At 52.4% G+C, this 26,315-nt stretch overlaps 1 pseudogene; it reads left to right on the top strand.

The window, feature by feature from the left end:
* Positions 1-9,284: 9,284 nt before the first annotated feature.
* LOC141579228 (hemicentin-2-like) lies at positions 9,285-24,712 on the top strand (annotated as a pseudogene).
* Positions 24,713-26,315: the final 1,603 nt, after the last annotated feature.

The raw sequence follows: 26,315 nt of genomic DNA, 5'->3' as shown, positions 1-26,315 counted from the left end.
CAGCTGGCATCCTGCTTTGCTCTCCACAGCCTCGTATCCTGGTGTTTAAGAGCTCAGCCAAGTGTGGGCCCTCACACTGGGTCTATCACTCACTAACGATGTGACCTGAGAAGAATTATTGCCTTGCCTGAGTTTCTTTAGTGGAAAGTGGAAACAGCTGGAACTTACCTTCACAGATGATGATAATTAAATAAAATATCCCACACCACATGCTCAGAGGAGTCTCTGACACCTGGTAAGTATTAGCTACTATGACTATTTCCGGCACTGTGACCTGTGTGGGTGTCTGAGTGCTGCCAGGGCTCAGTTCCAACACCCTTTAAATCTCACCTAGAGATATACAGAGGATTTTAACTACATGTAAGTTCACCCGTATCCCTGTCCTAGGCCTCTGGGATGGCTGCTGCATACTTAAGCAATTATTTTTAGTTAGATCTCAATTTCTGTTATATTTCATTCAATGTTTTCTGCCTTCTGCTGTGGTTGTGTTGGTTCCCACATGTATGGCTTTTTGCTGGTTTCTTGTGCGTCCTTGAGGTCTCACCACCCAGGCTAGAAGTTCCCAGAAGGCAGGACAGAGTCTTTGGCTTTCCAGATGCCTTTGGTCCTAGCAGGGCGGTGGGGCTGTCTGAGTTCACTGGCCATCAGCCTCTTTACTTGGCTTCCTTCCTTCCTCCCACCCATGCTGCCCTGCCCCTGGCAGTGGCCTGGGAGCGGCTCACAGAGGTGGGTGTCACTGATGTTCCAGCATCAGCTTTGCTGAGGGGGCTCAGACTCCCCTGAGCACCTTGCACAGGGATGCAGGGAGGGCATCAAGGTGTCCAGGGGAAGGAGAAGGACTTTAAGGATCTGAGTAGGGGAGGACAGGGCAGGGTGAGGGGCTTGGGACCCCTTCTTTTAGCCTCCTAGCCTCCACTGCCCTGCTGTGGACCCTGGGTTCCTCCTCCCTTGGCCTTTAGAGCTTGGAGAAGGAATTTTCAGGAAGGAATTTCAGAAGGGGGAATAACTGCCTCTATTTCCCTCTCTCTTGTCCTTTCAGGTGGATCTAAGAGTTTGGAGTTTAACTCCGGCTTTTGGGCTCCATGTCAGCTCTAGATGAAAGTAGGGTGGTTAGGTTTTTGCTGCTTCCCATCCCTTTCAGGTCTGGGAAGCTGGGAGTTTGAGAGCAGGAGGCTGTAGATTTGGAGACATGGGAATGGGGAGGGCTGGGGCTGGGGTCCATGCGCTGTTTCAGCCCCAGGAAGAGGGAGCCAAAGCTTGTCTTGCAGAGGCTTCCAGGGTGTTGGGGTGAGTGGTGGCTGCTGTGCACACAGCTGAGGACGTGGCTGGATGGTCCGACACCCCTCTCCCCTGGGATGTGGCTGGGAGCCCATAGCATGATGTCACCCTCCATCCTCCCACCCCCAGCTCTGTGCTCGGAGGTCTGGCACATTGTCTCACCCTTGGAGCATCTCTGGTGGGGATGGGAGGTAGGGCAGCACAAGGGTTGAGTGCATGCCCACAATCACCCAGCAAGGCTCTGATGGCTGGAGACCAACCTTAGGGGGCAGTTCTCAGACTTATCCATTGAAGTAATTCCAATAGTCAAGGAAAGAATTACGTGTCACCCAAGTCCAGGGTCAGACTAGGAGGGCGGTGGTGTCTGATGGGGGTCCCAAGAGGCTCACCACAAAGCTGTGAGATTTCACTGAATTCTCTTACTTTATCTCACAAATGCGTGTGAATTTTATGTTCACAACCATGCTCCAACTATGTTTATTTTTACATAAAAAAAGGCTTCTCTCCAACAACTTTGAGTGAAACTGACCATCCAGGTGGACAAGCAGTTGCACAGCCCCACCCACAGACCCGGAGAGTCCCGACTGGGGAGCATTTCATCAGATTTCAGAACTGGGCTGACTTCTCTGTCCCATACAGTTGAGAAAATGGTGGCACAGCCTGGTCCATCCTGGCCAGTCTTCTCACAAACCATAACAACCACAGGAGCTTTCGTCAATGGAGCTGGCTGTGCCACGTGCAAATGACGAGTGTTTTCCATGCTCTGTCTCTCACCAGCTCCTCGCGATGACTCAATGACGTCAGTAACGCAATTAACCTCCTTTCACAGAGGTGGAAACTGAAGCTCAGAGAGGTGACAATTCCTGCTCTCAGTGGCCACCAGATGGTGGAGTCAGGGATTGAATCCTGGCCTCCCAGCCCCTGCCTCATCCCTCTGGAGCTCTGTGTAGCTGGGTGTGGTGAGGACAGGCAGTGGGGGTGTGCGGGGAGGAATCCTGAGTGCTGGCCCTTGCCCGTAGGTGGCCCCCTTGTCAGCATGCCCCCCAGGATCCACGGCTACCTGCACCAGCCCCTGCTGGTCTCCTGCTCAGTGCACAGCCCCCTCCCCTTTCGGCGACAGCTGTGGTGGGAGGGAGCCAGGCTGGGCAAGGAGAGGCACTTTCAGTTAGTGATTGGTGGCTGCTTGTTGTCCCCAGCCCCAGGGCTCCTGGCAGCTTACTGCCCTGTAGGGATCTGAGGGGAGTGGGTGGGACCTTGGCCTTGGTCATAATGTATTCCTGGGAACCTCCCAGCATGACCACTACTGGGTCATCACCCTGTGAAGGAGTCATGGGCCTTCCCCAGATTCTGAAAACTCAACCCATGCAGGCCCAGCTCTGTGCTGGTCAGAGCAGGAAGGACCCGCTGAGCCCCTCCCCCTTAATGGTTGGAAGTCCAGGGCTTAGAGAGGGAAAAGGACTTGCTCAAAGTCACACAGCATATCGTGGGATTTGCATGTCCTTGGCTGCCTGCCTCTTCTCACCATGTCTCCAAGAGGATTTGGGCCTCTCTTCTGGGCAGGATTCAGGGGACCAAGCCCCCTGAGGGCTGGATGAGGCTGGAGGACCTTGACTGCGGTCAGTGTGACTGTGTGCCTCCAGCTGTTCTGTGTTTGCAGGTAGTCAGGGAACAGCAGCTGGGAGATCCCATGGGCCTCCAAGGCCGAGGCAGGCACCTATGAGTACACAGTGATCAGCAGGGCTGGGACCAGACGAGCAAAGACCCAGACTGTAGTCACAGTTCTGTCCCTTTGGGCCCATCCGCATATGCCCTCCCTACCCTCTTCCTGAGTTTTCCCTCTAAGATTTCCTCCCAGAGTTTTTCCATCCATGAGTGAGCATGCCAGCCAGCTGCTGGGGACTGTCCCTCATCTGGAGTCTAATGCCCATGCTGCACCTGCCTGCTGGCTCCCATTTGTCCTGTCTCACCCACGAATGGCCTGTGGGCCTCAGCTGCAGGAAGGTTTAGATCCCCCACTTGGGCCATGCCTCCAGCCCCCAGCCTCAATCCCACCCTTGACTTCTTGGTCTGGCCGCTGGGACCTGGTCAGCTCCCAGGCCCTTCCAGGAATCATTGTCCATCTTGTATTTGGGATCCCTTAATACCTCCAGGCCCAGCCACATGGCACCATTGGGCTCAGGAAGGTTGGAAACACCGCAGACCCTCTTGAAATGAAATTGGCTTTATTTTTAAAATAATGAACCTCAGCTCTCTTGAAGAGAAGAAAAGGGGCCCAAAGAACGTGGAGAGATCACCACTCTGTATTCCTAATTGCACACAAAATCACGCATGCTCCTTACAGGAAGTCAGGAAAATATAAACCAGCAAAAAAAGATGGAAATAACCTGTGACCCCTCCTTTGTAGAAAGGACCTTGAAAGCATTCTGATTTACTGCCTTTTGGACCTTTATCTATGTGTGCATTTTAACAAAAATGGGATAATTTGTCATCTAACACTACATACAGCATGTCAGCAAATGTTTTACCGTTTATAAGTGGTAAGCAGAGAAAAGTAAAACAGAGTAAGGAAACTTGCACATGTGTTTATCAGACCTAATGGATGCTAATCTTTTACCATATTTGCTTTTTCACTTTATAGTTAAACTTATAAAAAGTAAATTGTAGTCGATGTGACATTTCAGTATGTATCTCTTTTTTTTTTTTAAAAAATTGATTTTCCTGTGTAATAAAGATTCTCTGATTGTACCTAATGAAATGAACAGTAAGTAATACTTAATGCTATTTAATTTGGTCCAGAGTCAGATTCCCCCATTAGGGTGCTTGTACATCATGGTCATTGGCATGTGGACCCAGCATTTTTCCTGCAGGTTCTCAACCCACGTCCCTGGCTAGATGGCCTCTGATCTGTCACTTCTTATGGCCTTTTCCTCTTGAGAGAGAGCGGGTTTCTTAGTTCTTTCCTCCTGTGGGCAGTGGTCTTTTTCAGTTCCACATTTGGCTGCTGTGTGTAGAGAACAGCTCTGTATTTGTCTGAGGCTTTACTCCCCAGGGTGGAATTATTGGCTCAAAGGGTGTGGAGAGTGGTGTGGCTCTTCTAAATATTGCATTTGGCCGATGTGTGGGGAGCAGGCATGCACGCGCAACCCTCGGTGGGTGTGTGACGGACGTAGGGTGGTGCCATCCCAGCATGGTGGGCCTGCAGGATGTCCCCCTCCCCGTGTCAGCCCCTTCGTGCCTCCTGTGTTCCTGTTCCTGCAGACCCCCCACCGCAGTTGGTCCCTGTCCCCAGTGTGACCGTGTGCCCAGGAGAGAACACCATCCTGTCCTGCCGGGTCCTGGGCGAGGCCCCCTACAACCTGACATGGGTCTGGGACTGGCAAGTCCTGTTGGTCTCGATGGGCAGAGTCACACAGCTGGCCAACCTGTCCTTGGAGGTCAGTGACATCATTCCCAGTGATGCTGGGCAGTACCAGTGCATGGCCAGCAACTCCAACGGGGTCACGAGGGTGTCTGTCTGGCTCTTGGTGTGAGGTTGCTGTCCTCCCAATTCAACACTACCTACTGTTTTCCCATTATGTCCATCAAGCCATCCTTCTGCCCAGCCATCACCTCTGGCAGGCAACATCAGCCCTTCCAGTGTTTTCTGAACCTTCAGAGAAAGGATTCTGCAGCCTTCCAGCCTAAATGTAGTGGTTCGCACAGCTGGGAAGTTCACCCTCATATCTAACCTAAGTATCTACTGCTGTAGGCCAAGCCAGTTTCATTGGCTGTCCTTTTCCTGTGCCATTGAGCAACTCCATTGTCCACTCCTCCCAACATGTAGGACAGAGAAGGAACACTGGAAACTTCTGAAAGCCTAGAGATCAGATGTGCTTGGCAGGGGCTGGGCAGCACTGACCAGATGGGGGTAGAGGAGGCAATGGGAAGAGCGCACATCTGGAAGTATTAGTGCCTGGACATAGCCTCAGTTCTACCCAGGATTTAGATAGATCCTCTTCTTTCAGGTGCTATTTCCCCAAGTGTAAGAGTGAGTGTGTTGGAACAAAATAGGTGAGTTGGCCCGGGAGGCCTGTTTGAGCCTGAAAGTCTGCTGTACTGTGAGCTTTCTGAGGGCCAGGATAAACCTGTTTGCAGCCCATACTTGGGCAGGCCTTGGGGTCCACTCAGGGCCCCTGCCCTGGCATCTTGACAGTTCTTTAAGCCTCTTCCGTGTGCCCAGGCCAGGGCAGAAATCCAGGGAGCTCAAAGCCCCCGCTTGGGGGTGTTGGGAAATCAGATCCCCATGGGGTCTGGGGCTGTTTCTGAGCAGCTGTCTGGTCAACCCCAGGTCCCAAGGAAGCTGCTCCCAGGGATGAAGGCCCCTCATTGCTTTTGCTTCCTGTGTTTTTGCTGTCAGTGGCTGCAGGGAGGGGAAGGGGGCCCAGGGCTGGGTACCTGGTTCAGCACGACTCCTCTGACAGTCTCTTCCCCGCTTGTCCTCTCTTTAAACCACAGAGGCCCCCCAGGTCAGCATCCACATCAGGTCCCAGTGCTTATCCCAGGGTATGGAGGTGAGGGTCAGCTGCTCAGCCTCTGGATACCTGGCACCCCACATCTCCTGGAGTCATGAGGGTCATGTCCTGCAAGAGGACAGCAGGTGAGAGGCCCGGGGCTTGGAGCTCTGGGGCTGGGAACAGGTGGTCAAGGACTCCCAGGGACCCCTCTGAGCCTCAGTCTTCTTAACTGAGAACGGAGGAGTAGCATGTGCCCTGCCTTCTTCCTGGGATGACTTGAGACTCAGGAACGAGATCACTTTGGCAACATAACGATGCCTCAGGATGGGCCCAGGCATCAGGAGCTACAGCTCCAGAATCCCACAGACCTGTGCTTGAATCCTGCTTCTGCCATTCAGGCTGTGTGACCCTGGGCAAGTCACCTTACCTCTCTGAGCCCCACAAATGAAAAAAGACCACATAAGTAAAATGCTGACCACACAGCCCAGCACAGAGCAAGCAGCCAGTGTAGAGCGGTGGTACTAGTGATCTTGTTAATTACTTTGTTAATTAGCATAAATGACTGGAGCAACCGCATGTGACCCAATCTAACCGGCCCCTTGATGTTGGACTTGTTTCATGGCATGACTCCAGAGTCTGTGTGGATGCCCACGGAACCCTGATCATTCAGGGAGTGGCCCCAGAGGATGCTGGGAATTACAGCTTCCGGGCTGCTAATGAGGTTGGCAGAGACAAGGAGATGGTCACCCTCTAGTGTACAGGTATGCGAGCTGAGGGCATCTGCAGGAGAGGCATCTCCAGCCCTCTCTCCGTCCCTGTGGTCCACAATACTTAACAAGCATCTACTGTGTGGGAGGCACTGGGGATATGGCAGTGAACACATGGTCCCTGTCCAGATGGAGGGTAGTGTGATGGAGTGATGTGCAGGTGGGGTGAGGGGGAAATGGCTGTTACCCACAGGACCAGCCTCCACGAGGAGGTGACCCTCGACACAGACATGAATGGGAACAGCATTCCAGGCAGAGGGACCAGGTGGAGCAAAGGCCCTCAGGTGGGAATGAGTGTGGGTGCAAAGGGGCTGCAAGGAGGCTGGCTGGGTGGGGGTGGGGTGGGGAGGGGCATTTTAGAACTTTGTAGAATTTCAGCTTTTATCTCAAGTTCATTGAGGGACAACAGGGTGGGGGTTGGCCCCAGGAGTAACTGGTTTTAAAAAAAAAACAGCCGAAGTTACATCTTTCTGGGGTGACTGTCCTGGGTTCAGGAAGTGCAGGAAGTGTAGTGTGGGGGTGGGGAGGAGGCAGGTGCTCACCATCCTGTCCCCAGCACCCCTCCCCCAGCTGGGGAAAGCTGCATTCTTGCTCCAGGGAGTCTGTGGGCTGGTCCCTACTTCTCCATCTGCTCCCCACACAGACCTGCCATCCATCTCAGTCATAAATGCTGTGGTGCTTGCTGCTGTCGGGGAGGAGGCAGTGCTGCCATGTGAGGCATCTGGGGTGCCCCCGCATCGGGTCATCTGGTATCAAGGTAAGTTAGGTGGGAGAAGGGCCCGCAGAATGGTCCCCCTAGGGCCCCAGAGGATGGGGGCAGGATGGTCACGGGGGGCACTCTGAATGGAATGTCTGGGGAGAGGGAGCCGTTTCCAGCAACCCCACTCAGCCCCAGCCCAGCCCAGTGTCCACAGAGCTGATGCAGGCTGAAGCTGTAGTTAGGAGCAGGATTTAGAATAGACCCAGATTTGAATTCCGTCTCCCCTGGGTGACCTTGGGTAAGTGACTTGGCATCTCTGAGCCTGCTTCCTTAGCCGAAAAATGGGGAAGATCCAAGATGGGTTGTTTGTGTCCATATGTGGATTAAATGAGTCCATATGTGTCAATTGTTTAGAACAGGCCTGGCGTACGGGCTGGGCTCGCTGTTCTTAGTGACGGTGATGGTGACGGTGATGGTGTGATTATCTGAGAGACGGGAATAGTGGTAATAGGGCTGGTGTGAGGCTTTTCTGAGTTAACGGATGTAGAGGGTTTTGTCTGAGCTGGGGTTTGATTCACAGATGCTGTTCCTGGGCCCACACCAATGGACGTGGGTCCTGGGGCTGCAGCCGCAGACTTTCTAGAAGCAGAACGCTGGGCTCCATCTCCAGCATCAGCCCCCTCCCATGTGCAGACACTGGTCACCAGCTGGTGGTGGCAGAGGCCTTGGGACTCCTTGTTCAGTGCTCCTGTCACTCTGTGCTGTGGCTGAGAGCCCCACCAGCCTGGCTGGGGTGCCCCTTTTTGAAGGGGGATTTCTCAAAGGAGTGTTATTCAGCCTTAAGAAAGAATGAAATTCAAGTTGTACAACAATGTGAATAGAGTTACCACTGAACCGAATACTTTAAAACGGTTAGGATAATGAATTGTATGTGTTTTTTACCATCTTTTTTTTTTTTTAGTTCAGAAAAAGAGATGAAATTTTATTACAACGTGGATGAACGTTGAAAACACTATGCTAAGTGAAATTAGCCAGACGCAGAGACAAAGATTATATGATTCCACTTGCAGGCGTGGACTCTTACATGGGAGACAGCTGGAATATGCAGATTTATAGAGATAGAAAGGAGAATGGTGGTTGCCAGGGGCTGAGGGAGCGGAAAATGGGGAGTTAGTATTTAACAAGCCGAGTTTCAGTTTGAGAAAATGAAAAACTTTTGTGGATGAATGGTGGTGATGGTTGCACAACAACGTGAAGGTACTTAATGCCACTGAATTGGACACTCAGAATGCTTAAAAGGTAAAAATTTTGTGTTTATGTATGTTTTACCACAATTTAAAAAATAAAAAAAGTAAATTGTAAAAAGGGGTCAGAATCAGGGTAGTCCCTCAGGCCTCAGGAGTTTGGGGTGGGGTGGGGGGAGGGGGACAGGGCAGGGACAGAGGGACAGCAGGCAGGAGAAATGAGAGAAAGGCCCTCAGAGCGGCAGCCATAGGGGTTGGTCATCTCAGCGACCCTGAGCCCCTCCCAGAGCTGATCCAAGCCTCACCTTGCACCTGGGCAGAGGGCACGGGGACCTGGTAGGGAAGCCCAGGCAAGGAGTTCTTGGGTGAAAACCTGTCACACGTTGGGGGACAGGCTGAGACTCACTTCTGGTCAACCGCGGGGCTCGGGGAACTGGACCCAGGGGTGCTGACTTAAAATTTTTAAAATTGTAATAAAATATACATAATATTCTCCATCTTAACAATTTTTAGGTATACAGTTCAGTAGCATTAGGAATAATTGCAGTGTCATACAACCCCCCCACCACCATCCATCTCTAGAACTCTTTTCGTTTAGCAAAACTGAAAATCTGTACCTATTAAACAATAGGGGTCCTGACTTTTGTGGGGAGCCTTTCCCTTACACTCACCCCTCCAAGTTTCCAGCCTTGTGAAGTTGCAGGAGGGCAGGGTCAGGAAGGCAGCCTGATTCCCTGGCCTTCCACAGCAACCATGGGTACCTGCCTGATGCTTTCTCTTCTTTGGTCCAGGGGGTATTGAAATGATTCTGGCCCCTGAGGCCTCTAGCTCTGGGATGCTGCAGATCCTGGTGGCTCAGGAGAGGAATACTGGCATCTATGCCTGCCGAGCTGTCAATGAGTTGGGCTACACCTTGCCAGAAATCTGGCTGGAAGTTGGACGTGAGTGTATAACTTGTCCCCACCTGCCCCCCCTCCCTACCACCTGCCCTACCTCTGAGCAGGGAGGCGAGAATGTAGCCATGTAGCTTGCCAGTGGGGAATTTGCATCATATAGATCCAGAGTATGTGGGACAAGGGTTTCAGAGGGAGATGGTGTATGCGTTCCCTCTTGCTGTGTAACAAATTGCCCCACAAACTTTGTGGTTTAAAGCAATAAGCATTTATTATCTCACAGTTCTGGAGGGTTAGGATTCTTGGAGTGGCTTAGCTGGCTGGTTCTGGCCTCAGGGCCTCTCCTGGGATGGCCAGTAATACATTGGCCAGGACTTTGATCATCTGAAGGCTCGACCAGGGCTGGAAGATCCACTGTAAGTTCACTCATGTGGCTGTTGGCAGCAGGCCTCCATTCCTTACCCATATGGGCTTCTCCAGAAGGTTTCTTGTGACATGGATTTTCCCAGAGTGAGTCAAGAGAGATAGAGATGGAGATGGAGAGGATCCAAGATGGAAGCAGTAGTCTTTATAACCAGTCATGGTCTTGGAAGTGACATGCCATCACTCCTACCATATTCTGTTGGTCACACAGACCAACCCTGGTACATGGTAGGTGGCAGGGACCACTCAAGTGTGTGAATACCAGGAGGCAAGGGTCACTGGGGCCATTTGGAGGCTGCCTACCACAGAAACAGTTTGGTTCAACTCGAGCATTGTCATGCCCAAGACCTGAGTTCCAGTCTTGTCTCCATCACTTACCATCTATGTGCTTTGGTCAAGTCATTGACCCTCTGTCTCCCCATCTGTAAAATGGAGCTGACCACACTACTTCTTTTACTGGGTTGTTGTGAGGGTTCAGTGAAATCAGACATTAAATGCTTAGCACAGGGTTTGGCCCATCATGAGTGCTTAATAAATGGAGAAGCAGTTACCCCCTTTTTACAGACAAGGAGGAGGTTGGAGTCTTCTGTGGCTGGTACATGGCCTTGGCTGTGATTGTCATGATGTCTAAGCTCCAGGCCTGGATCCCGGGCACTGGGAACTGCTCAGAAGTTGTGGGCATGGCTCCTTGGCATGCTGAACCAGAGCGGATTGGGCTCTGAGGGTTGGCTGTGGCCACAATGGGAGAGACAGGTGTTAGAAGTTCTGGGCAAGTGCAGAGAATGGACAATGTACTTAACTGGGCTGGATGGGATGTCCAAGGGGCTCCCCACAGGGGCTTAGTCAGGAGGGTCTGGCCCTGGGGGATATGGTGCTATCTCAGGGTTGGGATCCTCTCAAGCTTGAGGTACCCTTAGCCTTCATTCATTTCCATCATTTATTCCTCTGAGACACGGTCACCAAGTGGCCAGGCCCTGTGCCCAGTGCCCAGTCCTGGGTTCAATCCCTGGTATCTCCATTAAAAATTTTTTTAAAAAGAAAAGAAAAGAGATGGTAAATAGACAATTAGAATATTCAGTGTATCGAGCATTTAGAAGTAGCATTCTCGGGGCCTGTGGGTGGCTTCTTTGTCTCTGGCAGCACTGGAGGCCAGGAAGGCTTCTTGGAGGAGGTGATATCTATGCTGAGCCTAGAAGCAGTCAGGTGTCGAGCTGGGGAACAGTGTTTCAGACAAAGGGAACAGCATGTGCAGACCTCCCCATGGGAAGGGAAACAAGGTAGCAAGTGGGACATAGAGATGGTGGGAAGAGGGGAGGCCGAGGCGGCTGCCCTGCTGTGGGTCACTCCCAGCCTCGGGTTAGGGAGCCTGGTGGAGTTTGGGCTTTGTTCTGTGGGGGCAGTGAGAGGTTTTAAGGAGAGTGTGCTCAGACTTTCTGTTTCTAGAGTGTACTGTGTGGCTGGGCGCTCGGGTGGGTGGGGTGGGTGTGGAAAATTATAGGTTTAGATAATAATAAAACTAGAAGTAAAACTTCCCATGAAATCTGCCACATGCTGGGGCCAGCACTAAGCACACTTCATGTACCAACTTGAAATCCTCCTCACAGCCCTTTGAGATGGGCTCTATCATTATCCCCTCTATAGATGGGGGAAACGAGGCACAGAGAGGTTAAGTGCCTTGCCCAAGGTCACACAGCTGGCAAGCAGCAGAGCTGAGATTTGAACCCATAGTCGAGGCCTTTAGCCCCTGGACTTGATCCTGATGCTCTCAGCAGGTGAGTTGGACGTTGCTTCCCCACTCTGAGCCTCGGGCTCCTCAACTGCAAGTGTTCCTGGATGTTGTGTGAGGGAGAGATCGCAAAGACCTGGGACACGGTGGACTGCCAAATGCCACTGTGGTTGTGATTAGTCAGTGGGTCCTGGGTCAGTGGAGAGGGGGCTCTAGGGAGGGCTGCTCTTGGCATCATTACAAGAGTCATCCTTTGCTGAATATCTCATTTCTTTCTAGCAAAGCCTTATTTCTTTGGGGCCCAGGCTGACGTGCCTGCCTCGTCCTGTGCCTTTCACCTGCCAGCCATTGGTCTTGCGGCCCTTTCCCCCCGTCAGAGTGAGGAGGTGGCTGGCATCCTAGAAGCAGGCTTCTGGGGCCACTGGGCCACTGGTGGCCTCTGGCCTTCAGGTCAGGGACGAGGTGGATCGTGGCCTAACAGCTGTGTGTCTGGGGTGAGCTGGCCTGGCAGCGGTGGTGGGAGATTGAATTTCCCGCCCATCTGCTTGGCACCTGTGGTGCAGCCTTCCTGGCCAGGTTGGCAGAGCCTGCCAGAGCTGGGAATGGGTGGGCACTGTGCCCACTTCCTGCTGTTCAGCTGGGAACCCGCTTCCTGGTGGCATTTGGGGCACAGAAAGGAGGGCAGCCTCCTTCTGCACTGCCAGCCAGGGCCTGTGTTCGGGGCCACCCTGCAAGGTGCTTTGGCATTCCCTCTGGATCTGGTGTTTGACAGAGAAGAGTCCTGGATCGATGTCCAGGTCCTGCTGCTTGTTTGGCCAAGTTATTTATTTACCTTTCTGAGCCTCATTTTCCTCATCTGTGAAATGGGGATGATTATAGTGGAGGCTTGCTCATAAAGTCCTCAAGAGGTTTAATGAGATAATGTACTTCACTCCAGGCTTGAATGGGCAGGGCTGACAAGGACCCGGTGAGGCGGGGTGATTCGTCACGTGCCTGGTGACCAGGCTTCGTGGTGGGCCCCCCTCCCCTAGTTTGGTGGCCTTTCTATTTTACTTTACAACTGCCCTGAGCTCAGTTCCCTTTGCCCTGCTGGAGTTCTCTCCAAGTTGGTGTTCATGCAGCCCTGTTTCTCTCCTCTGATTCTAATCTCTGCTTCCTATTCCCAACCCTGAAGCGCCTGCTTGCTGGGTGGATGAGCACGTGGGCAAGGGGTGTGCTTTTGTGGGAGCAAAGACCCTTTGGCCAGCCTGGGGCAGTGGGAGAGAAACAGAGCCTGGCTCCGTGGCAGGTCTGGCCAGTATCAGGGCGGCTTCTCCATCAGGCCCCAGAGGCCAGGCCCAGAGTATGTGACACTTTTAGGGCCCTTGGTCAGTGTTCTGGTTTGAATTTCTTTTGACATCAGAAGAAGAAAGTGAAGAATAGTAAATAGATAAAAATGAATCCAGCCTGGATTGGGTTTGTCTTTATAAACAATCATAAAATATAATTTAAAATATTTTTTTCTCGAAAGAGGCCCGTGAAAGTCACACTGCAGCCCTGGCCAATAGGGCTGTGGCTCCAGGCCCAACTGCCAGATCTTTCTATGGGGGAAGGAGGGGGATGCCGAGGCCACCCACCAGCCTTGTCTCATTCACAGACACCCTGGCATTCTCTGTAAGTGCAGGGCAGAGCCTGAGGCCGGCCTCTCCCATGGCCCACCCTGCCCATCTGTCCAGTCTTTGGGCCTGAGCCCAGCCCCCTTCCTCCTGGCCAAACTAAGTCAAGGCTGATAGCAGTGCTCCTTCCCAAGCAGGGTCAGGGCTCTGAGTCACAGGAACTGGGGGGCTGGCAGAGGAGATGGGGGCTGCAGGGTCTCCAGACAATGATAAAGAGCCCTGGATCTTTAAAGCATTGGAACCAGGGTAAAAGTAGTTACCTCTTTCTGGATGGGGAAACTGAGGCAGAGTGGTAAAGGGGTTCACCCAGGTTCCCCAGTGGGCAGCGGCAGCATGGGGGCCCTGCCTGGGCTTCAGGCCTTCAGGCCAGTGTCCCTTGCCCTGGACGCCAAGTCAGAGGAAGGGAAGTCGTCACTTCTGTCAAGGTGTTGCCAACCTAGAATCGGTGGGCACCTTTCCTTCTAGAAAATCCCTGGGAGCTGGGGGGAGTGGCCCCATCTGCTGGATGTCGTTAACTGCAGTCTTGGCTCCTCTGAAGTCGGGAAAGCAGGGGTGGGGTTTGCAGGGACAGGCAGAGGCAGCCCTCAAGGTGGCCAGACCCTCCTGTCCTGCCCTGTCCTGGGCTGCTGGCTGGCATACTTCAGGGGGGCTGTTCTCTCTTCCTGGGTGTTCCAGGGTCCCCTCACAGAGCTGCCTCCCCACTGGCACATGGCAGCTGTCAGCTGATGAGACCTGGAACTCCCCAGGGAGCCCAGCAGCTTCTGTAGTCAAGAAGTTGCGTGAGAGAGTCCATGGGTGCGAGGCCTGTCTTGGGGCATTTGCAGCTCCTGCCCTAGAGACCTGCCCAAAGCCAAGGCAGAAAGGGCCATCTCTGGGGAAATCTGATGGCGGTAGAGCCAGCTACCTCACAGTCCCTCCCTGCAGAGGGTCACCTGGGAGTCTGTGAGGAGGGGGCTTGGAGCCTGAAAGCAGAGGTGGTTGAGCCTGGAGGATGAGGCCCTGGAAGGAGCCCGGAGTGGAAGCCCAGCCCCGCCACGTGCTGCAGGATCAGGACTGGCCCCGCCCCTCCCTTGGGCCTCAGTCTCCCATCTGCACAGTGAGGGGACCAGAGGACCTTCAGCTCTGCCGTACAGGGTTCTGGGGTCCTGCCTTATTTAGGGGTTTCCAATGAGGAACAGGGGGATGGCTGCACGGGAGACCGAGTCACCGTTTTCTGGGCAGGATCTGAGACTAGAATTTAGCTGCTTTTGGATTCACCTCTGGAGAGCACAGAAGAGGTGCCAAGTTGTCCCTGAGTAATAGGGGGAAGGCAGGGGTGTGGCGGCTGAGAGCCTGGACCTTAGCAGCAGCCAGACCTGGGCTCTGATCCCAACTCTGCCATTGACTTTGATCTGTGTTTCAGGCTGGTTCCTTAATCTCTCTGGCCCTCAGTTTCCTCATCTGTAAAATGGGGTTGTGAGAATACCCATTTCATAAGTTTATTGAGACCACGAATGAAATCGTGTTTCTAAAAGCACCATCACCATAGCTGTCAGTAGGCATTCCAGATGCTCACCTTTGTACATGTTATTCACTTATTATTACGAGTCAACCGTTGCTTCTCCGAGGGAAGTGCAGGACTGGGAGGAGAACAGGGAAGAGATCGTGCTCTGCAATATCCCACAGTTGGAACACAAAGCTGGGCTGTTTGGCTAAGGACAGAGGTGGTCAAGAAGTAGTGTGAGAGAGACAGTGGGAGGGAGGCCTGCCTGGAGGAGGGAGCTTTGAGCTGAGCCCTGCGGGGCACTGGGTAGAGTGGGGAAGGCAGGCTCTGGGGGTACCTGTCCTTGGAGATGAGCCTCAGCTCTGCCTGGGAGGCCCGGGGAAGGGGAGGGGGAATAGCAAAGCTGTGCCCCACAAGGCCAGGGCTCTGCAGGACCAGTAACCCCAGCTGAGGCACCTGAATCAGAGGCTTTCTTGAATTCTGAGCTGCGGCAGCTTCCAGGCCCCAGTGAGAAAGGACAGGGGCGGGCGGGTGCTGTCTGAGGTTGGGCCCAAGACTGTCTTCTTCCTTTGAGGTGATTTTCCAAGTTCTGTCTATGTCTCCCTTGAACTTCCGTACTGCTTGAAGCCAGGAGGGAAATTTGATGTCATGATTTGGATGGATAGGGGAGATTTCTGGAAAGAGACAGCAAGAAGAAAGAGGCGGAGTGTTTTCCATGGTGCTGAATGCAATGTGTTAAAAACAGGTCGAGGGACTTTCCAGGTCATGGGTCTGGGGACAGGGACCTGAGGACAGTGCCCAGAAGCTGCAGGGCACAGGGCCTGGACCTGTCTGGAGTTGGACCTGCTTCTGGCCCGCAGAAAGGGGGAAAGGATCATGAGTTTCTGGTTTGGGAAAGAACTTATTTCCACTCCCTGATTATAAAAGTAAGAGAATGCTTAGAAAAAATTTTGGAAGAAACACTACAATCTGTTAACCGTGGTTACCTTGTATGAAGGGCATGGGATTTGGGGGGTGTGGGACAGAAATTAAGAAAATAAACCCTTGTGTGTTGCTTGAACATTTTTTTCTAACTCAGGCTGCGCAGGGCGGCCTGGCTGAGATCTGTCATCCCGGTGTAAGGATGCTCTTTTCACTCTCAAGTGTCCCACTGGGACCATAAATATAAGGTCAAGTTATTTATCGGCCTGTTTTGATTTTGTGGTAGAGATTTATACGCTTATTACAAAACGTTCAGCAAGCAGAGAAAGATGTACTTAAATAAAGATGTTCTAGAATCTCCCCAGAAGTTGGCTCTTTGGGGTCATGGAAATGGTTGCTGGAGTCCAGGGCACCAGTGAGAGGAAGCTCCTGTGGCCCAGGAGGAGGGCAGCAGTGGGGGAGCTTGGAGGCGCTGGGGCTCCTGTGAATTGGGCTCCAGAGGTGGGCTTCCGGGAGGTGTCATCGCCGGGAGCAGGCATGCTGCTTCCCTGCACGTCTGGGCAAAGCGAGGTGTGGACACTGCCAAGTTCAGGTTGCCCTGGAGCCCTGGAGATGGGTCAGCCCCAGTTTCACAAGGGTGAGGCTGGAAGAGAAGGAACCTTCCAGAAATGGGAGGGGAAGCAGTCCTTGGAACAGTGCTCTAAGGGCTGCGTGCGTCCAGCCACTGGGGTGTGGCTGACCGGTCACCTCCCTGCAGATGCACCTGAGCTGAAGGAGCTGCCCAGGGATGTCACAATGGGACTAGGGAGGAGCACCCTCCTAGCGTGCTGGGCCACCGGCTGCTGCCGCAGACAGTCACCTGGCACCATGGAGATGGCCAGCCACTGGGGCCCAGGCGGGGCAGCAGGACTGGGCAGCCTGATTCAGGAGTGCTGTTTTTTGAAAGTAAGAGACTGGGGCTGAGGGATGGTGGACAGGGAGACAAAATGGCTTCCAACACCCTCAGTCCCCAAACTGGGTGGCCGGGAGTAGGACCTTGACTGCCAGGTCTGGCCTTGGGTCAGGCTGATGCAGGGTCGTATTTTGTCTGGGGGACTATTCACATCATTCCAGTCATGCTAGTGATAATGACAGTACCTACCACCTGGGCTTAGTAATAGGCCACCTTAAGAAATCGTTGGGGAATGAATACATGTAAGTCTCTGAGCACAGTTCCTGACACAGAGTAAGCGTCCCTCGTCATCACCATCACCAGCTCGTCACCATCACTGCTGCTACTGTTATCTACTACGTGCCGGGCCCAGTGCTGAGCTCTGTATTTGCACCACCTGTTGACCCCTCCAATCACACTACAAGGTGCAGGTTTTGATAAATGATCCCCATTCTACACATGAGCAAACTGAGGCTTTCTCACCCTTCCAAGGCCCAGCCGTATCCCCCATCTATTTCCTCCCTGCTGTCCCAGCCCTCTTACCTCTGCAGGGCCAGGCTGTGCCCAGGGCTCTGTCTGCACCTGGGGAGCTGGAGCCTGTGGGGGCTGGAGCCATGGTCTGCTCTGACAGTCAGGCCTGCCTCTTTCCTGCTCCTCAGGTGTGGTCCCTGAAGACCACGCCCTGTACATCTGTGAAGCTCAAAATGTCTTTGGGAAGGTGCAGGCAGAAGCCTGCGTCATCATGACTGGACATGGTTCGCTGGTGGGTCTGGAGAGGAGGGCTTGGTGGGGAGGCCGGGCACCCCTGGGGAGGCCCCCATGCTTGCCTGTCCTTTGGGACAGGTGTGTCCATAGCCAGGTTCTCTAAGAGGAGTATCTGGACCCCTACTTCCTGGGCAGTGTTCCCTAAGAAGTGTGCCCTTTGACCCTTTAGGATCCCCAACCCTGATGATTCCACTGGGGAGAGGGGCCTCTGTCCCCTGAATGACCACCCACAGGAATCCAATATGTCTGACACTGTCTCCTCTCCCCACAGACCCCCCCCACAGATCGCCAGCAGCACCTCCACCGTCCGGGTACTGGAGAGGAAGCCTGTGTCCCTGCCCTGCATTGTCTTGGCTGGGAGGCCCCACCCTGAGAGGCGCTGGCTCAAGGCCGGCTGGTGAGTGCTGGGCTCCTGGTGCCCAGGTGGAGGCGCTGTCACCTTCACGCCTTAGCCTCCGCTCTGTGGTTCCCCTGTTTTGTTCTGTCTTGGTTTTTATTTATTTACTTTTTATTGAAGTATAGTTGATTTACAGTGTGTTAATTTCTGGTGTACAGCATGGTGATTCACTTACACATATGTTCCTTTTCAGATTCTTTGTCATTCTAGGCCATTACGAGGTATTGGGCATAGTTCCCAGTGCTGTACAGTGGGACCTTGTGGTTTATCTATTTTATGTAGCGGTTCCCCTGTTTTGGAATGTCCTCTTCCTTCCTCCCTCTTTCCTGCCTCTTTCCAGAGCCTTCTCTGATAATGCGCTGATGGAACCCTTCAACCTGTAAGGTCCTTGGCCGGAGGACCTTGTGCTTCATTAGTGCTGTAGCTGAGAAGCAGCCATTTAGTGGGGGCACAGACACAACAGATTTGTCACCGAAACTCTGATGGTTCCAGGGCAGAGACGGGACCTGTGCAGCTTAACATTTGGCGTGGCTGCCTGGCACACTGCTGGGTGCACAGTGGCTGCTTTGACCCTTCCCATCAATTTGATTTTCTTTATTATCCTCTGTTTCCCCTCTCTTTTTCACTCTTTCTTTGTTGCTCCCTTTTCTTCAGTGCTTGTGGCCTGTCCTCGGACATCCTGGGGTCTTTGCCCTGGAGGCTGTAAAGAGGTGCTCTCACCCCAGCAGATGGCAGACACTAGACATGCAGGGAGGCAGTGGCTGTGTGGCATCTTTCTATTCCCGCTGAGCTGGTCCTAGCCCCGTTGTCCCAGCCCTGATGCAGTACAGAAAGACCCCGCTCTCGGATCGTACAGGCTTGGATACTGATCGTGCCTATGACACCCTCTGCAGGCTGTGTAATTAGATGTGACCCCAAGGAGGACCCTGCCTGGGCGTGTGGGCTGGGGCAGTGAGCCACCTGCCTGGGTATAATCCAACGGGCCTCATCCATATCAGGACGGGGAGTAGCCAGAGACGCAGAGCCTGTTTTGGCTCAGTGGGGACACTGGGTGGACCTGTGCGTGCCCAGCTGCCAAGCGCAAGGAGCAGAAACCCCCTCAAGCTCGCTGAGCCTCAGAGGGTCCAGTACCAAGACAGCCAGGAGAATCTCCTGGACCCTGAGGGCAGAATGTACAACCAAGTTCATGGGACAGGGACAGGGAGGCCCAAAGCGGGCTCAGGCCTGGTGGAAAGTTTTGGGCCCCTCATCAAGGATGGACTGGCTGGACTTCTTTACAGAAGTTGCCTCAGGCCCCATTCTGGACCAGCACTCCCCGCCCCACCCTGGTCCTGATGGGGACACACTGGGGCAGCCACCAGGATGCTTCTCTCTCTGGGACCACTTCTGATGTGGCCACACCTCTGCTCTGCTCCGCGTGGCTCTGTTCACTCCCCACAGACATGGATGGGTTGTCCCTTCTCTCTGTGGCCTCAGTGTGGAAGGGCCTCGGAGCTCCAGCCCCTACTCAGTAAAAGCTCTGGCCCCAACTCTGCACTTCCAGGAGAGGCTCCCTTGGCTCCCTTGGGTCAGATGCCTTGCCCTGGTCCAGCTGGCCATGGGAGAGTAGGGTCAACGGTTTGCCAGGGGTCAGGCCCACCTGGCCCTGAGGGTCTGTGGGGGTCGACAAGTCTCAGGGAAGTGGTGGGAGCTGAGTGGTTGTGACATCCACCCCCCTGCCTTCTCTGAACCCCTGGCCTCTCAGTCCAGGCTGCCCCCTACTGGCCTGCAGGCAGTGAGCTTTCTGGAGGGCTCTCTCTTAGCCGGTTCTGAGTGGGGCCCTTGAAACAAGCTGGTGCTTCCTCATCTTACCAGCTCCCACCTGGCAGCTGGCATTCCATCCGAGCAGATGGCAGCCTTAACCTTGACCAAGCACTGTTGGAGGATGCAGGGAGGTATGTGGTCACCAACACGGCAGGCTCTTAACATAGGGATGTGGACCTGGTTGTCCAGGGTGAGTCCTGGGGTAGTGGTGGTGGGAGGGCAGGGGACAGGATGGGATGGGGGAAGGCCCCTGGGAGGAACTTGATCTTAAACACCTTTGTTTTAAAAAATTGCCCAGATAGTGCATATTCACTGTAGGAAATTTAGAGATTGAACAAGAAAAAAAAAAATGATAAACCTCCCATACCAGTAGCTACGAAAAACCAGAATAATTTTACATTTCAGTGTGTATCTTTTATCCTTTCTATACACATGAGCTTGTACGGGTAAACATACATACACTGTATGTATGTAATGTATATATATTATATATATTCTTTATGTACATTGTATATAAATTATTTTTACATGATATACTTTATAAAAATTATATATAAATTCTTTATATGCACATACATACAAATACTTAAAAACCAACTGGAACCACGTAATATTACTGTCTTGCAACCTGAGTGTTTCTTGCAACAATATATTATAATTGTTTTCTGTTAATAATACTCAAAGCATCATTTAAGACTGCATTGTCCCCTGTTTGGATGAGCCGGGAGTATCTAACCTATCCCCTCATGTCCAGTTTCTCACCAGCGTGAACACCTGGGCTGAAGGTCCTTGTGCTCCACCTTTGCCCACATGATCAGTTCTTTCCTTTGGATAAACTGTTAATGTGTACCTGAGTTTTGACTCACAGAGATTGCACGTTTTTAGGGCTTTTCGTGTATTTTGCCCAGTTACTCTCCCACCCGCAGTGTTGGAAGTTCCGTTTCCCTTCACCCACCCAACCAGGTACCACCGTTCTTTTTAATATAAGGCAAGAAGTTTAAACTAAGTTCAGTAACATTTTGTCATTTATCTTGGATGTTAATATCCTCTTTTTGTTTGTTTGTTTCTGTCCTTTGCTTTATTAACCCCCTGAGGGATGAGCAGGAAGAATTCATCGTTCCCCATTTGGTAGAGCAAAACCGAGGTTCAGAAGGAGGCTGGGTCGAGAATCCAGCCGTCCTGCCTCCTCATAAATCCAATTAATAACAGTGATCGAAGGTCGGCCGTGTGTCATGTGTCAGACCTCCGAGAGCTTCGGTGTGTGTTTCACTTAATTTTCTGTTGCTCCAAGAGGTGGGTTTCAAAGACTGGCACATTCTGAAGTTAAGGGAGCTGAGGCTCACAGAGGCAGGGTAACTCACCACATCACAGGATGAGGGAAGGCTGCCTCTGCAGAGGGCGTCACCCCCTAACTTCCCACCACGCAGAGGTGGCCGGCCATCAAGCTCTCCTGGCTCATTTCATTTCCGTCCAACAAATACTCATCGACTTGCTGGCTTTGGCCACCTGAGAGAATCTGGGAGGGCATTTCCCTCCCTAAAGGATTGGAGTGTTACTGTCAGAGCCCTTGGCTTCCGGCTTTCCCTCCTGAATTTTCCATGCCAGTTCCCCCTCCCCCAGTCCTCTTAGAGATCCCAATCTCTCCCCACCTCCTGTTTTAATGCCTGCAAATCTGGATGGTGCCCAAGACGGATTTGGCACTTGTTTTCAAGTTCATTCTGTCCTGTGAACACTATTTTCTGCCATTTCTTATCTGTCCTTCCCCAGAGAGTGGGCAGGGAATTGGGGTCAATTTAGCTTTTTTGCTGATCAAGGAATATGGGTACCAAAAGATTAAGTGGTTTATCCAAAGTTCCAGAGTTAAGAAATGACACAGCTGGTTCCTAGACACAGGCTGCCCTTTGTCTGGGGCATCAGTTTATAACAGTGATGGCTGTATTCTCCTGTTAAAATTGTTTCTTTTTTTTTTAAAACATGGTATAATGCACATAACATAATACTTACCATTTTAACCATTTTTAGGTGTACATTTCAGAGGCATAAGTAGCTTTCTCATTGTTTTGCCACCAGGTTTGTTTGCCCAACACACAAGACAAAACACTGAGACACCGAGATTTGCAGCAAAGAAAGAGTTTATTCACGAAGCAGCCAAGCAAGGAGATAGGAGAACAGGTCCCAGATCTGCCTCCTGGAAGGCGAGGGGCTTGGGATATTTACGGGACAAAGAGGCAGGGTGGTCTCAGGCATGGGGAAAGGTGATTGCAGGTAGGGAAAAGGTGAGGTCATGGTGTTCTGTGCAGGTGTATCTGCGTTGCTTGCTTCTTCATGGGATGCACGTTCAAAAATGGAGGTGCCTAGCTTGATCGGAGAGTGGAGTTTTTGGCCCTCTGACATCAAAACGTCATTCATCGGACACCTGCCCGGGGCCCAGTTTTAGGGTAGGTGGTCCCAGCCAGTCTTAGCCAGCTTGAGCTCAAACTAGACACAGCTGACTTCAACTTCCTGGAAAACAACTGGAGTAAACATCTTATTGTTTAGGCTGCATGAAGCTTGCAGGGCATGCAATTTGCAGCAAAACAATTAAGCGAGCTCGTTCAGCGAAGCTGGGCTCAAGCAGAGGGGGTTCTAACCAGCTAGAAGACAAGCTGAAGAATTTCTGTTAGTTGCCAGTTTCTGTTAACCCCATGGGACACAGTTTCAGGATGGGTTTTTTAACTCAGTGGGATACTTTTTCACAACCAGCACCACCGTCTATCTCCAGAACTTTCTTGTCTTCCCAAACTGAAACTCTATGACCAGGTGCCATCCCTGATTAAGCACTAACTCCCCATTTTCCCCTCCCCCGGCCCCTGGCAACCACCATTCTACTGCTGTCTCTACGAACTTGCCCCTTCTAGGCATCTCATATGAATGGAATCATAGTGTTTGTCCTTCTGTGTCTGGTTTATGTCACTTAGCATCATATTTTCAAAGTTCATCCATGTTATAGTATGTTATTAGACATTTATTCCTTTTTAAGCCTGAGTAATATTCCATATGTACACACCACATTCTCTTTATCCATCGTCCTTTGATGGATGAATATTTGGATTGTTTCCACCCTTTTGGCTATTGTGAATAATGCTCCTCTGAACTTTGGTTTATGAAGTTCGTTTGTTTTTAAAAGTGCCACCTAGAATCCAGCCCACTGCCACCCACCATTTCACCAGTGAAGGGGTTCCAGCCTCTGTCCCCTGTGTAGCCTCAGGAGTTCCCACCCCCTCATCACCTGGACCAAGGTAGGTGAAGCCTGTTACCATAAAGGTAACAAGAGAGGTAGGCCCAGCACATCATTGGGAGAGGAATGATGCAAGCTGCCGCCATGGAGTGTGGGCTCTGCTGATGTCACCTGTGGTCTACAGCAGGAAACCAATGCCCTGGCTTCCAGGAATCCCCACTACAATGTGAGCAAGGATGGCACCCTGGTCATCACCCAGCCACCTGCCCACGATGCAGGAGCCTATGTCTGCATGGCCACCAACGCTGTGGGCTTCTCCAGCCAGGAGATGCGGCTTTCTGTCAACAGTGAGTGATGGCCGCTCCTGTCTTGGGAGAGGGATTTGGGAGACATGGGAGGCAAGGGCATGGACAATCTGACCTTACCTGCATCTTCTTTGCACCCTGTCAATCCTACCTCCAAATTCTTCCCCTCTGAAGAGCATGTAGACGAAAGCTGTCCTCCCTCATGACACTGTCCCCAGCAATATGAGCATGCTCATGGTACCAAGAATAATTCCAACACAGCCCCCTGTAATGAGATGTAGGGAAGCTATCAGATTAACAAGCCTTGGAAAGACACAAGGCTGTACACTGGACCCCCTTGGCAGCCCTCTCACCCACCCTTCTCCCTGACATTTTGTGCCCAGGCCCTCTGACTTCCTTTCAATTCCTTAAACTATCCATCCTGTCTCAGGGCGTTTGCACATGCAGTTCCTTCTGTTGGAATGCCATTCCCTCCTCACCTCTTGGCACAACTGACTTCTCCCTTCAGTCAGATCTCAGCTCTCTCTGGCCTCTCAGGCTGAGTCAAATCACCTTGTGAACTCTCTGGAAAGCCCTCTTTAAAGCCCCCATCACAACTGTGATTAAATAATTAATTGTATGTTGAACTGTTTGGAACCAGTGTTCCCCTGGACCTGAAGCACAGGGAGATTGGGCATCATCTGGTGATTAATCCCATTTATTCCTGAGAATATTTGAGATGACTGAGGATGAGAAGGGAGGACAGAACCTGTCAGAATGTCCCCGGGGAAGGGAAACCAGACAGAAAGAAGCTAGAGGAGTGGAGACACTGGGGCAGGAGGACCATTCCAGGGTCACCAAAGCAAGACAAGCTTCCAACAGGGAGGATGGTCGTGGACAGGTAGGGGGAGACTGGGGGAACCATCGGATCTGAGCCCACCCCAAAACTTACACTCCTCCGTTATAACAGAGCCCATTGACCTGTACCTCCCTGGGGGCAGTACCATCTCAGCTGCTTGGGGGCACCATGCTGGTCTCCTCTGTGCCCCATCCCTGGTTCCCTGCTCTGCTCACAGTCCCTGATGCTTCCGCCAACAGCCAGGCCCAGGATCCGTATGAAGAGGTCACATGACATGGACAAGCCTCTGAGGGTCATGACTAAGGCCAGTGATGAGGTGACATTGGACTGCGAGGCCCCGTGTACCCCACCCCCATTGGTCACTTGCATTTGAACTTCATTTGCAGGTTCTGGGTACCTGTGGTTCTTTGGGCCTCCCTATGGCACTCTGACCACTTCCCCACACAGGATAAAGCTCAGTTTTCTCCCAGGTACACAGCTCCTCTTAGTCCCACAGCAATTCAGCCAGAAAATACAGATTTTAAAAACCCATGGAAAATACACATTGAGCAGTGGTGGTGCTGGTGGCATGGCCTTGCTCTCTGTCTGCTCCTCTTCCCTGGCTTCATCCTCCATCTCTTCCTCTCCCTCTGGATTCAGTGCTCCTTCTGCCTGGTTGAACTGCCCCCTCTTCTGCAGTGGCCCCCTCCTCTGTCCTTGGGGACAGAAGACCTGAACCTACTCCGTGGTTGCCCGGGGTCTGTTTCTCCTGATCCTGTGCTGACCTTGGCTTGAGCCTCTGAGGCCTCCTCCATCTCTATTTGGACAAAGGGTGGCCCCCTTCTCCTGCCGGCCATCCTGTAGGTGGCTGGGGTATACGACATCACGCCCTGAGCACTGAGGGGGAAACAGAAGCCATGGGGTGTGGGGACCTGGGATCCTGACATTCCAACTCCCAGGGCTGGGCCTTAACATACACACACAGACACATGTCAGCATGATTACAGGTGGACAGGTGCACAGACACAGTCACAAACACGTGGACATGCGCACAGACACACCTGAGATGCAAACATGACAACATGTAGACACACACATATCAGGCTTCTGGGCCAGGGTCAGTCTGGTTCCCCACTCTCGCTGGAGATTCTAGAGAATATTCTGAACTCAGGGAGCCTTGCTCTCCTGAGTCAGAAAGTCCTAATGGAAAGAAAACATAGTAGAAGCTTCAGTCCCCATGAAACTCTCAACTATCTGCCTGTGTCCACACCCCTTCCAGTGTGTTCATGCAGGTGCTTCTGTATAGTTAAACTTAGGGCATCTTCTGTTCTGCCCTCAGCACTGATTTTTTTTTTCCTCCATTTACCCATTTTCTAGATTCATCCTGGCCCATGTCATAGATTTTCATTTAAAGGGTAAAAGAACATTCCAGGGCGTTTAGCTCTCATGGTTGCTAAGCTCTTCCTCTGTTTGGGGCAGATGCTCCGTTGCTAGTTTTTGGCGGTAATAAATAGGGCTGTTGGAACATCTTTGCTCAAATGCTTCTCTTTATCTTCTGGGTCGTTTCCTTGGGGATGTAGCCCCGAAAGGAAACGGCTGTGTCCAAGGGTGGGAATGGTCACTGGGTGCTTCCTACCCTGTGGGACTGTTGTTTGTGAAAGGACCATCCGAGTTGTGAATTCAGAATTGGAGTCAGCAGGATTTACTGAGGATCTCTTGTGCTCAGAACTGTGCCAAAGCAGCCTGGGAGAGAGAAGATTCCAGCTCCAGGTGTGAGAGACATGAGGTGGCAGAAGACCTGGGGTCCCATCCCAGCCCGCACCCCCACCCCACTCCCTGTGTGAACTTGAGCAAGGCCCTTCCCCTCTCTGGGTCTCAGTCTTCCCATCTGACAAATGAAAGGGTTGGACAGGCAATGATGGCCGGAGAGTGCCTAGTGGCTCTTGTACCATGATTCAGCCCAGGGATGCTGGGGTGAGGCGGTTTCTAGGCAACAGTGTTTGCTTGTGGTTCTGATGTGTAGCTGGAACAGCAGCAAGTGCTCCTGGTTCTGGCTTTGGCTCCCAGGGGCAGCCAGCCAGGGTCCCACAAGGGGCCAAACCATCCAGGGGAGGGGAGGGGACAGTGAGAGGATGGAGCACCCTGAGGGTGGTGCAGGGCAGTCAGCACACCCACTTCTTCTCCTGGCCCAGTGGAAGGGTAGGGGCTGCAGCTGGGTTATGATGATCCAGAATAGCTGCCCCATCCCCGGGAGCCAGCAGTATGGCAGGGACCGCCCAGAGGCCCCGCATGGGGTCTTTACCTCAGTAGGTCCTCACGGCTCATGCTGATTCTTGGCTTGGTGGCTCTGAGGTCAGGTCTTGCCAGCCTATGGCCAGTAGCTCTCTTTCTGGGGAACATTCAAGTGAAATAAATTTCTGAGCCGAACATCGAGGTCACCAAATTGGTGGGAGCTTGTTTGCAGAGTCCCATTTCTGCCCTGACCACAGGATGGCCG

The sequence above is a fragment of the Camelus bactrianus genome, chromosome 11 (genome assembly GCF_048773025.1).
Source record: "Camelus bactrianus isolate YW-2024 breed Bactrian camel chromosome 11, ASM4877302v1, whole genome shotgun sequence".
Taxonomy (NCBI): domain Eukaryota; kingdom Metazoa; phylum Chordata; class Mammalia; order Artiodactyla; family Camelidae; genus Camelus; species Camelus bactrianus.
The sequence above is the reverse complement of the archived record's forward strand: the minus strand, read 5'-3'. Positions and strand labels throughout refer to the sequence as shown.